General features: G+C 35.9%; 1 non-coding gene across 1 annotated transcript; it reads right to left on the bottom strand.

Moving 5' to 3' along the window:
* Positions 1-976: 976 nt before the first annotated feature.
* Positions 977-1,083, bottom strand: LOC125995920 (U6 spliceosomal RNA). Its single transcript, XR_007491185.1, has one exon. It is a non-coding gene; the product is annotated as a U6 spliceosomal RNA (small nuclear RNA).
* Positions 1,084-12,772: the final 11,689 nt, after the last annotated feature.

Below are 12,772 nucleotides of genomic sequence, written 5' to 3'. Positions count from 1 at the left end.
TTTCTCTGCATCTATTGATATGATCATGTGATTTTTATTTTTCTTCTTGTTGATATTGTGTATGATGTTGATAGATTTACAGGTGTTAAACCATCCTTGCATTCCTGGGATGAAACATACTTGGTCATATTGTATGATATTCTTGATGATGCATTGGATCCTATTTGCCAGGATTTTGTTGAAGATCTTTTCATCAGGGATATTGGTCTATAATTTTCTTTTTTGGCAGCATTTCTTTCTGGTTTTGGTATCAAGATGATGTTGGTTTCATAAAAGCTGTTTGGAAGTGTTTCCGTTTTTTCAATTTCATGGAAGAGACTGGCTAGGATTGGTAATAGCTCCTCTTGAAAAAATTCATTAGGAAAACCATCTGGGCCTGGGCTTTTCTTTTTGGGCAGATGTTTGATTACAGTTTCTTTTTCTTTTTTTTTTTTAGAGAATAAAATAAAATTTTACTTTTCTGCTACTTACAAGAGAGAATTCAAAACTATATTCAATTAAATATTCTCTTTCCAACACTGTTAATAAGAACTAATTTTTAAAAATACTGTTAATGTCTCCATGTAATGTTTTCTGTTCAGAGACATTTTAAATGGGAAGTTTTTTCAGGTTTCAAGTTAGGTACTTTTTCGATTTTGGTCTGTTCACTAAGTTTTTGTAGAGAACCCACAAGAGAAAGGGACTGTTTTGATCCTGCTGGCTTTGAAAGCCACTAAGACAGAGCCTCTGGCCATAGCAGGTCTGAACTCTGGCAGCTCTTGGGCCATGGCACGAAGTAGACAGAACAGAAGCCACAGTGGTGAATGCTGCTCCAGGATGATGCTGAATAAAGACCCAGGTGTGGCTCTTCATCCTGGTGGGTGGGTGCTGGGGGGTTCAGGGGCCCACATCCTGTGGGCACAGAAAAGAATCTGGTGCTGTGGGTGGCAAAGTGTGCAGGTGTTGCAGTAGCTGCTCACAGAGCCCGGGATCATGGAAAAATATGGAACGCTTCACGAATTTGCGTGTCATCCTTGCGCAGGGGCCATGCTAATCTTCTCTGTATCGTTCCAATTTTAGTGTATGTGCTGCCGAAGCGAGCACTGATTACAGTTTCTTTTTTCTTTCTTTCTTTTTTTTTTTTTTTTTTTGGTTTTTGGGCCACACCCGACAGTGCTCAGGGGTTACTCCTGGCTGTCTGCTCAGAAATAGCTCCTGGCAGGCACGGGGGACCATATGGGACACCGGGATTTGAACCAACCTTTGGTCCTGGATTGGCTGCTTGCAAGGCAAGCACCGCTATGCTATCTCTCCGGGCCCTGATTACAGTTTCAATTTCCTCAGTAGTGATGGGGGTGTTTAGATATGCTACATCCTCCTTACTTAAATGTGGAAGGTTATAAGTGTCCAAGAATGTTTCCATTTCTTCTAGGTTCTCATGTTTAGTAACATAAAGTTTCTCAAAGTAGTCTCTGATTACCCTTTGGATCTCTGCAATATCTGTCATGATCTCCCCCTTTTTATTTCTAATACGGGTTATCAGATTTCTCTCTCTCTCTCTCTTTCTCTCTCTCTCTCTCTCTCTCTCTCTCTCTCTCTTTGTGAGTGTTGCCAATGGTCTATCAATCTTGTTTATTTTTTCAAAGAACCAACTTCTGCTTTTGTTGATTGTTCTTTGGGTTTCCCCTTCATTGATTTCTGCTTTCAGCTTTGTTATTTCCTTCTGTCTCCCTATTTTTGATTCCTTTTGTTGGTCATTTTCTATTTTTTTGAGCTGTGTCATTAAGTTATTCAGGTATACCGCTTCTTCCTTCCTGATGTGTGCTTGTAGAGCTACAAATTTTCCTCTCAGGACTGCTTTTGCTGTGTCTTATAAATTCTGGAAGTTTGTGTCTTCATTATCATTTGTTTTCATGAAGTTTTGATTTCCTTTTTTATTTCATCTTGGACCCACTGGTTGTTCAGTAGCAGGGTGTTTAATTTCCAATTGTTAAAGTTTTTCTTCTGTGTCCCTTTTTAGTTCACATCTAATTTTAGAGCCTTGTGGTCAGCAAAGGTAGCCTGCAAGATTTCTATCATCTTGATTTTATGGAGGTATGTTTTATGTGTCAGCATGTAGTCTATTCTGGAGAATGACCCATATACATTGGAGAAGAATGTGTATCCAGGTTTTTTGGGAAAGAGTGTCCTATATATATCTACTAGTCCTCTTTCTTCCATTATTCTTTTCAGTGCTAGTATGTTTTTTTTTGGGGGGTGGTTCAGTCTGGTTGACCTATCAAGTTTTGATAGGGCCATGTTGAGGTCTCCCACAATTATTGTGTTATTATTGATGTCTTCTTTCAGATTTGTCAGTAACTGTATTAGATAATTTGCTGCTCTCTCATTGGGTGCATATATGTTTAATAGTCTAATTTCTTCCTGTTGATTAGTACATAGTGTCCATCTTTGTCCCTTACCACTTTTCTGAGTATAAAGTTGGTGTCATCAGATATTAATATGGCCACCCCAGCTTTTTTGAGGGTGTTGTTTGCTTGGATGATTTTCCTCCAGCCTTTGATTTTGAGTCTATGTTTGTTCTGACTATTCAGATGTGTTTCTTGTAGGCAACAGAAAGTTGGATTCATCTTTTTGACCCATTTTGCCACTCTGTCTTTATGTTGGTGAATTTAGTCCATTGACATTGAGGGAGATGATTGTCATAGGATTTAATCCTCTTTGTAGATAAGATTTAATCCTCTTTGTAGATAAGTTTAATGTGTTTGTTGGTCTCTCTTGTCTTAGAGTAGACTTGTCAGGTCTACTCCTTTAAGGCTGGTTTTTCATCTGTGACATTTCTGAGCTGTTGTTTATCCATGAAGCTGTGTATTCTTCCTTCAAACCTGAACGTGAGTCAGGCTGGGAGCTGTATTCTCAGGGAGGCATTCATTTCATTCAGTCTTATCACAATATCCCACCACTGTCTTCTGGCGTTGAGAGTTTCTTGTGACATGTCTGCTGTAAGTCTTAGAGATGCTCCTTTGAATGTAATTTCCCCCTTTTTATCTTGCTGCTTTCAGTATTCTCTCTATCTGTGATTTGTCATTGTAACGAGGATGTGTCTTGGGGTGTTTTTCTTTTGGGTCTCTTTTAGCTAGTACTCTGGGAATGCAGGATTTGATTGCATGTAGTCTTTAACTCTGGGTGTATCTCTTTGATGATGTCTTTGACAGTTGATTCTTCCTGGAGATCTCCTATCTGGGTCTCTGGGACTCCAATGATTCTTATGTTGCTTCTGTTGAGTTTATCAAAGACTTCTATTTTCATCTCTTTGCATTCCTTGAGTACTTTTTCCATTGCCTGTTCGTTTGTCTTAAGACTCCTTTACCATTTCTTCTGTTGTGTTGAGTTTTTCTGCATCACATCTTCCAGTACTCTGATTCTCTCCTCAGCTGCTGTTACCCTGCTGGCGAGGCCATCCATTGAGGTTTTCAGTTGAGCTACCTTGTTTTTCAGATCTGTTATTTCAGTTTGGGATTTTCTGATTTCTGTCTTTGTGTTCTGTTCAGATTAATCTATGCTTTCTCTGAGTTCTACAAACACCTTCCATATTGCTATTTTAAGTTCCTTATCTGAGAGGTTAATCAGGTGGTTGGAATTTATTAGGTCATCTGAGCTTTGTCTTCATTCTCTGTGCATGGTGTTTGCCTGCGAGGTTTCCCCATTGTCACGCTTGTAGTGTCATTTTTCCTGCGTGTTGTGGTGGGGTTTATTGGTTAGAAAGAGTGCGCGTCCACGAAGCGAAGCCACGCTCTTCTGTGTCCTCTAGGTGACAGTTTTTTTTGGGTGCGCTCCCTGGGCGTCTGAGGAGACCTTCAGGTATTCAGAAACACAGACTGGCACAGGAGAAGTTTCCCTTGAAGTCCTCAGAGTGAACAAAGGCACAGCCTTCCAAAAACTTCTAAGTAAATAATGAAAGTTTCTAAAATTCCAGCAAGTCCAATTTTAATACTTTCTAGTTATAGGGAAAAATGAATAGTAGATGTTTAAGAAATATCATGAAAATTCCAGAAAACACAAGGAACATTATGATAATATGGCTTTTTGAATCTCAACTCATTAAATTATTTTCACAGTACTTAATACTCTGACTTTGAAATGAAACATAAATGGATTTGAGTGGCAGCTCTTCTCTTACTGAGACTCTGAAGAAGTCATTTAGCATTAATTTACTCCTTTGCAAAACAGTGATGCAAGTATCTCATCAAAGGGCTTTTGTGGATAGAAAAATATTATGACTGATGTGAATAAAAATGCATTTGACTAATGTCCAACATGAAGTGTGCATTTCATATTTAACAACACAATATGTATTGTAACTACCTGTTTACAAAACATAGGTTCAAATTTAAGAGTAACTTCAATGATTCTTTCAGCCATTATTTGCTTTTATAAAAAAAAAAATCTAAGGTATAAATGGAAGGTATTTGTCCGGAATCACATATCACATCCATCACAGCCAGGATTTTAACCCAGATCATTTAGATTCTGCTCTGGTGTGCTCGTCCTTAAAGCACACTGACTTTAGTCTTGTGACAGATACCCATAAACTATGAGATGTTTAATAGCAGATAGGTAGCAGGTCTGGCTGGCAAAAATGTATGTAGCTAAAACTCAAGCAGTTTGGGGGTACCCAGGGAAATGGATGGAATAAATAAGAGTGAACCTCTTACTCTGACAGAGGTTGAAGATATAAGTGTAGTGAAAACACACCACTCTCTTTCACCTTTGGATTCTTTGGGATTTACAAATCTTTTTATCTAGGAAGCTGACTTCTTTGAAAGACAGGTAGTGTGAGACACATGCCCTGATCTCCAGAGTGAAAAGCAGCTGTAACAGCTGCTTGAGCCCCAGCCTGCCTCCAAACACCCGCTTCATCTCCAGACTGACAGATAGCTGCTGGCAGCACCAGATCTGTCAGCTCTGTTCTACTCCAGAATGAGCAAATAGTCTGGGCCCTGATCTAAGAAGAGGAAAAACAACAGTATAATCAGTAAAAACTCTGCCACTGACTCACAAGCAATGGAAGTTTATGTCAATGAAAGAAGGGCCATGCTATTGGCAGAGAAGTTTATATTTATCATAAATAACTGCAAAAAAAAAGTGCTTGACTCATTATCTGGCAAGGAGAAAATCACCTACCAGGACATTAATCCAGTAAGAACAATTTCAGCATTAAGTTATTTTCAACAGAGAAGTATTTAGGTCACTTTCAGCAAGAGAAACACATACACGTTTACAAACACACAATGTGCCCACATTTATATTTAAATGGAAAATATAAAATCATAATTCAATCAAAACTTATTTTCTGCTGAATTGACTACATGTGACTAAGCATGTAACTCCTGTAATCTAATTATATTTTTCTTATATATTAGATCATGGGATTAGTCTAATATGTAAAAAATCTAATATTTCTTTCTTTCTGAGTAGTATTTTAATGTTGAATTCACTTGTGCAATGATTCATTGTACTTATTTATATAATTGAATTTCCCTATAATCATTTAGAGATTTTTAATAGATAGGACTTCCAACTGATCTAGAATAGGCTTCAAGAAAATATTTTGAGTTCAGGCAGATTTCTAGACTGTTAAGAACTATTTAGCCTCTTTTTACACTAAGAAAATATTACTTGTTTATAAAGATCAAAAGATAAGTGCAAATAAAATAATAATATTTTATACCAAGAATATTTTGCAGCCTTCAAAATACTTCTATATATCACATTGTGTGCAGCCTTAACAAAACCTCCTTGAAATTCCTATTTTCTCATATTCCCCTGAAATTCTATATTTTAGAAAAGTAATGAAATTTGAAAAAACTTACAACTTTAACTGCAACTTCACCCTAATCCTTTTGATTTCAAGTCCAAATCTCCAACTAGACATCTTCCTATTGATGAGGGGATGATGTTACTCCATCATGTTTGCTTTAATGAAGCAACAATATCATTACATTGGTCTATTTCAGTGACTCATTTAAAAGAAATGATGAATGGATACTCAAGGAAAAAATGAACAGGAAGTATATGAAACATGCAGCAAGAAACTATATTCTATAATCCAAAAGAGAACATTTAAATAAAAATTACTACCTGAAAAAGCTAGAAAGATGGTAAAGTGGGTAGGGTACGTGCTTTGCACACAACTGGCTCAGGTTCAATTCTGAAGCACTTCAAAGAGTTATTCCTGAGTATGGAACCAGGGCTTACCCAGGAGTAAGTAACACTGCTGGGCTTGACCCCCCCCCCCACAAAAGAGGAGACGGAGAATTTTAAATATAATAGATGTAAGAAAAGAAATTGAGAAGAGGGGCTCAGAGAGGTAGCACAGTGGTGTTTGCCTTGCAAGCAGCCGATCCAGGACCAAAGGTGGTTGGTTCGAATCCCGGTGTCCCATATGGTCCCCCGTGCCTGCCAGGAGCTATTTCTGAGCATAGAGCCAGGAGTAACCCCTGAGCAATGCCAGGTGTGCCCCCCCCCAAAAAAAAGAAATTGAGAAGAAAATCATTACTAAGAAGGAATAAAAGAAAATCTATTTTTAAGTCTTTAAAAATTCATTCATTTTTATTTTATTTTACATAGTCACAGTGAAATTACAAAGTTAGTCAATCAGTTTTTAGATAGATTTTTACTTGAATCCCTTCTCCAGTGCCCACTTCTCTTCACCAATCCTTCCCAACTTCCTTTGACTTACCACCAGTCTGCTTCTACAAAAGATGCTTATATATGTATGTATTTACATACATATAATTTTCAAAATACATTCCTCAATTAGATCATGAGATTCACAGTTTCAAAGTTATTAGTGATTGGGTTTCACTATACAATGTACACCAGTGCACATTTCCAGTCACCATTGATCCTGGTTTCTCACTGTTCCCCTTCCTTCCCTGGGTCTGCTTCTGTGACAGACATATTCTCTCTTTCTCTTTCTCTAATCTCTCTTTCAATCTCCCTTTCTCTCTCCCTTTTTCTTTTAGACACTGTGTTTTCCAAACATTATTACTAAAGGGATATGATGCATATCATTGTATCTCCCTTCAGCACCCAGTTCTTGTCCATAATTGTAATTCCCAATCATCATTGTCATAGTGGACCCTTCTCTGCCATAATTCCATCCTCCCATTCTTTATGACAAGCTTCCTACCATGGACTGGTCCTCCTGGCTCGAATTCCTATTGTCTTTGGATAATATTATCTACTATTGCTTTTTTTTTTGGTACCCCACCTTTGAGTGCAATCATTTTATGTCTATCTTTATCCCTCTGACCCATTTATTCAGCATAATGATCTCCTAACCATCCATGTATACACAAATTTCATGACTTCATTTTTCCAATAGCTGTATAGTATTCTGTTGATGCACCAGCTTCTTTATCCACTCATTTGTTCATGGCACTTGAGTTGTTTCCAGATTCTGGCAATTGTTGATAGTGCTGCAATGAACAGTTTGAGCTTCCATATGACCCAGCAATACCACTCCTAGGAATATATTCTAGGAGCCCCAAAACACAATGCAGAAGCTCTGTTTTAAAAGAAGAAATTTGGGCCCAAGTGATAGCACAGCAATAGGACATTTGCCTTGCGCACTGCTGACCTGGGATGAACTCAGGTTCAATCTCCAGGATCCTTTATGGTCCCCCAAGCCTGCCAGGAGCGATTTCTGAATGCAGAGTTAGGAGTAACCCCTTAACACTGCTGGGTGTGTATCTAAACCTAAATGAATTAATTAACACTGGGTATTAAATAGAAAAAGTGTACTGAGAAGGAGCCAGGTTGAATATGAATATAAAATATAATGTGGTATATTAGTACTTATATTTTTATCAGTATATTTTACCAAAGATTCCTGAAGATAATGCATGGTAAGTAAGTGTATATACCTTTTATTTTTGCTTTTGTTTCCTATCACATGCACTGGTGCTTTGAGGCAGAGGGATGGGCAAGCCCATTTTAACAGTCTTCACTTACTGTACAGAGTACATAAGATAGCTATTCTTGCTTCTTTCGACTGTGAATGTATAGATGACTTTGTAGTGTAATGTGTAAGGTTCTTAAAGGATTAAAAATTACTGCGAATTGGGGCCGGCGTGGTGGCGCTAGAGGTAAGGTGTCTGCCTTTCCAACGCTAGCCTAGGACAGACCGCGATTCAATCCCCTGGTGTCCCATATGGCCCCCCAAGCCAGGAGTGACTTCTGAGCGCATAGCCAGGAGTAACCCCTGAGCATTACCGGGTGTGGCCCAAAAACAAAAAAAAATACTGAAAATTATTATCATGAGGCATTATTTAGGGATGAAATAGCTAGCTATTCAATAATGTAGCTAATTTTCTTCTGCTCTGGTGCAGGTGGATAAGATTAAGTTCTCCTACTAGCAAATAATTATTATTGGATAATGAATACATTTTAATTAAACTGTCATTTATTACCTTTCACAAACTTTTAAACACTTTTCACCTGCAAAGTCAGAAAATTGGGAGATTTTTTTCCACTATTAAAAATCTTAAACTGAGTGGCTTATAATCTGTAGAAGAAAAACATTCTCCCAGTGATATCTCTACCAACATCTTTCAGAGAGTAAATGACCATTTGTTATGGACCATTTATTATCATTCTATAATAAATTATAAACTCTGACACTACATATGTTCACTTTAAAGTAATATGAGGTGTTATATATTTTCAGCCATGTCAATGTATATAAGGAAGGAAAGCTGTCAGTTAACTGGAATTGTAATTGGTAGAAACATTTATCTTGAAGAAAGACATATATACGGTAAACATTTATTTTCCACAGTTCTGGCATCTGGAAGTCAAACATTCAGGTGTCAAAATAGTTAAGATTTATTGAATGTCTTTCTCTGCTTCCGAGTGTCCTCTCTCAAGACTTGTTAATCCTTCTTGTTCTGTCATTTCTTTGTGAAAACCTCATGAACTTTTTTTTACAAGGCACCAATTCTATCCTTGATTAAAGTACCTGTCCAAGGCCCCATCTCCTGATATCACCTTATTTGGGACTGAGGATTTCAACACTTGAATTTTAGAAGAACACAAATGTTTATTCCATTGTAAAAACATTATGCATATTTTTGTATTTTCTTATGTATTTTCATTGTGGTACTCTATATTATGTTACAGGCAGATGGTAGGAGCCCAAGATGTTGCTCAGGAATGATATTCATATCTTGCATGTTGAAATACTGATTTTAATTATTTATACTGAAAAAAAAATCCTTAAAAAAACAGATTTAGTTTGTTATGAGTTTATTAAGCACTTGACATACAGTTTGCAGTGCATTTATTTCTCTTATTCCTGAAATAAGTCTTACTAATTCTCAAGTATATGAATATAACTCCTATTTATGGTCAAGTTGGCCTGTTTCCTTGTTCTTCTTACCATGTTGAACAGTGATATTGCCAGATTATATTAGTGTGTTCCTACTGTTTATACCATCTATATTCCTACTAACATATGCTATGAACATTCTCCATCTTTAAAACTTCAGATAACTGAAACATAAAGTAGAGATGAATGTATCAGGTTTTTCCACTCCATCTGTAAGTAGAAGCATAAATTTAATAATATTTGTAGCTGATCATTAGCCTTTCACATAACTTATTTCCATAAAATTTTATCATCATAATCTATGTCATTTTGAATCACTTTTCAAATTTATACTTCTAAAATAAAATAACTAAAATGTGGCCACTGACATCTGAGATGGGGCTTAAGAATTGATGAGAACCATATTGGATGACCTGAGAAAGGAAGTTAATAGGAGAAGCTAGGTAAAACAGTTAGACTTGATTAATTAAATGTATTTGAATTGGTCTTAGAAATATTAAAAGAAAAATTAAATACTGCATATCCACCCAAACCAATTAGCTTTATGTGCAATGTCAACAACATCATTCTGCCATTATTGAAAAGAAGAGGAGATGAGTCATTGATCATGTCTCTCATTGCTTGAGCAGCTTAGTTTATCTTGGATGTAGTGAATGGAGAAATGATAAATTTATATAATACAATTTATAATAGAGTTCCCTTGGAAGTGCAAACTAGGGAAAGAAAAAGGCACAGATATTTAAAATAAGTACAGAAATGTACTAGCTTTCCTATGTAATAAAAGTATTCATATTAAGAGAGAGTGTACAGAAGCTTTCTCCCATAGTTGACCAGTGAGAATATACTATATCTGAAAGAATGGGTCAGAATACTATTCTCTAGTGCATTTCATTGTTGAATCTTCACATTCTTGTTTTTCTCCAGTACATTTTCTCCAGTTTTAAAATAAAACTTAGCATACTTCTTTTTGAAAATTTTTGTCAAATTCATATAAAATATGTGGCAAAAAAATGGTGCTCTTGGTAAAGGGTGGAATAAATGCTGAGCTCAGAAGGAAGATGTGGAAATGATATTTGTGTACACAACATGTGTAGAAAAAAAGAGAACTACTACTTCATTTTATTTATTCTTTAGTGGTTGTTGTTGTTGTTGTTCTGGGAAATGAGCCAAAGCCTCATATATGTGAGAGTCATGAGTTCTAACACTGAGCCAACATCTTAAGTAGGATATAAACTACTTAAGATAGTAGCATAAACTACCAACAGTATAATCATTATTTGAGAGTTTTTTTTATTATTTAAGAAACTTTGAATCTTACTAGAGATTTGAGCTACAGAATAAAGAAGAGACCAAAGTCAAGGAATTAGTGAACATTGGGACAAGCTCTATAATAAGTCAGCTTTACTATATAGTCTCTATCATTAGGGCAATTGAAAGACTATGGTTCAGGAAGGCAGTGATAATAATTGACCTCAAGTCAGAAAAACTCCACAGCATAGTTGTGAAAGGAAAGGATGCTAGCTTTTACAAAAAACCATTATTTATTGTGTTCCATACAATTAATTAAGATCTATGTCTTTTAACCAAAAAAACTCCACAACTGATATATTAAAAGTTTTAGCTACATAAACTGTGTGGAAATTCAAATGAGTCACAATTTAAACTATCAGAAACAATTAAATAGAAATATAAAAATGGAAATTACAGGAAGAGAGATAAATATGCTATTATCAAGTTTAATAATCAAATGTAAACTGAACAATAAAATCAAGAGCCAGTGGGGGAGATTACTAACAATTAAGCAAACATATATATGTAGTGCATGGAAATATAAAAAATAGATAATAAAACATACTTCACAAAAGAAGTTACAAAATAAGGAATGGAGATGAAATCAAAATAAAAGATGAATAAGTAGAAAAATAAATAAGTAATAGACTTAAGTATAATCATATAAATTTTATTAAGACACAAATAATATAAAAACTATAAAGAAGTTTCAAAAGTTAAAAGATTAAGTAAAATATAGGAGAAAATTCAAGAGACAAAAGCATAACTACACAAATTTTTAAAATTTGTGTGTGTAAACACATACATAAAAGCATAATTACATAAACATTGTGTGTATAAATACACACATAAATACAACATATACTCATACATATAGTTATTTCATCCACAGACATTAAGGGTATACTCAAATGTCCATAAATATTGTTTAAGCAATTTATGCTATTTATTTTTTTTGGGGGGGGTAGGCCACACCAGGTGAAGCTCACGGGTTATGGTTACTCCTGGCTATGTGCTCAAAAATTGCTCCTGTCTTGGGGGACCATATGGGAAGCCAGGAGATCGAACCATAGTCCATCCTAGGTCAGCCACGTGCAAGGCAAATGCCCTACTACTGTGCCACCACTCTGGTCCCAAATTATGGTATTTCTATAAAGGAATATGTCACAGAAATAAAAAATAATGTGTATATTTGTTATATATATATATATATATATAGAATTTCACCTCTTTTATACAAGTGAAAAATGTTGACATAAAAGACTATACACAATATGATTAATTGAATAGTAAATGCTTTTAAAAGCAAATTCACATTAACACACAGACACAGACACACACAGACACACACACACACACACACACACACACACACACAAACAAGTGGCCAGAGCAGTGGTGTAGGACAAACCACAGTTTGATCCCTTCAGCGTCCCATATGTTCCCCCAAGCCAAGAGCGATTTCTGAGCACATAGCCAGGAGTAAACCCTGAGCATCACCAGGTGCAGCCAAAACCAACAAACAACAACAAAAACAAACAAACCAAACAAACACAAAACAAGTATTTGTTGTACATTTGTGATAGAAAGAGAAGCAGACTAAAATGGTGGCAAAGCATATTGTGGAATAATTGAAATGTTCCATACAGAAATTTACTTGTTGATTACAATAAAATATTTGTTAAAGTTTATTGAAATGAAGTCTTAAAATGGGTTAATTTTATTTGAAGAAAAATATATAACTCAATAAAAATATAACCAGTTCTGTAATTAGAAAGTATCTTTATCTTTGAATTCTGCTTCTATAATAATTATTGTAACTCAATAAAGCTGATTTAAATAGATGTGTGAATAAGTGTGTAAGCTGCTAAGTTTTAAATTCAGATAACCACAAAGGGACCCAGAAAGAGGTACCAATCAGCAATGTGGTGAGCTGCCCCTACCACCCAAGCAGCCCATAAGAGATCTAGTGAGAACTGCTCATTAAGAAGAGTGTACCAGCTCTACTAGTAGCTCCACACATGTCCTGTAGTCCAGGGATCCTCAAACTATGGCCTATGGTCTACATGCAGCCCACTGAGGACATTTACCTGGTGTTTTTGCCACCACTAC

This window comes from Suncus etruscus, chromosome 1 (assembly GCF_024139225.1).
Source record: "Suncus etruscus isolate mSunEtr1 chromosome 1, mSunEtr1.pri.cur, whole genome shotgun sequence".
Lineage (NCBI taxonomy): Eukaryota > Metazoa > Chordata > Mammalia > Eulipotyphla > Soricidae > Suncus > Suncus etruscus.
The sequence above is the reverse complement of the archived record's forward strand: the minus strand, read 5'-3'. Positions and strand labels throughout refer to the sequence as shown.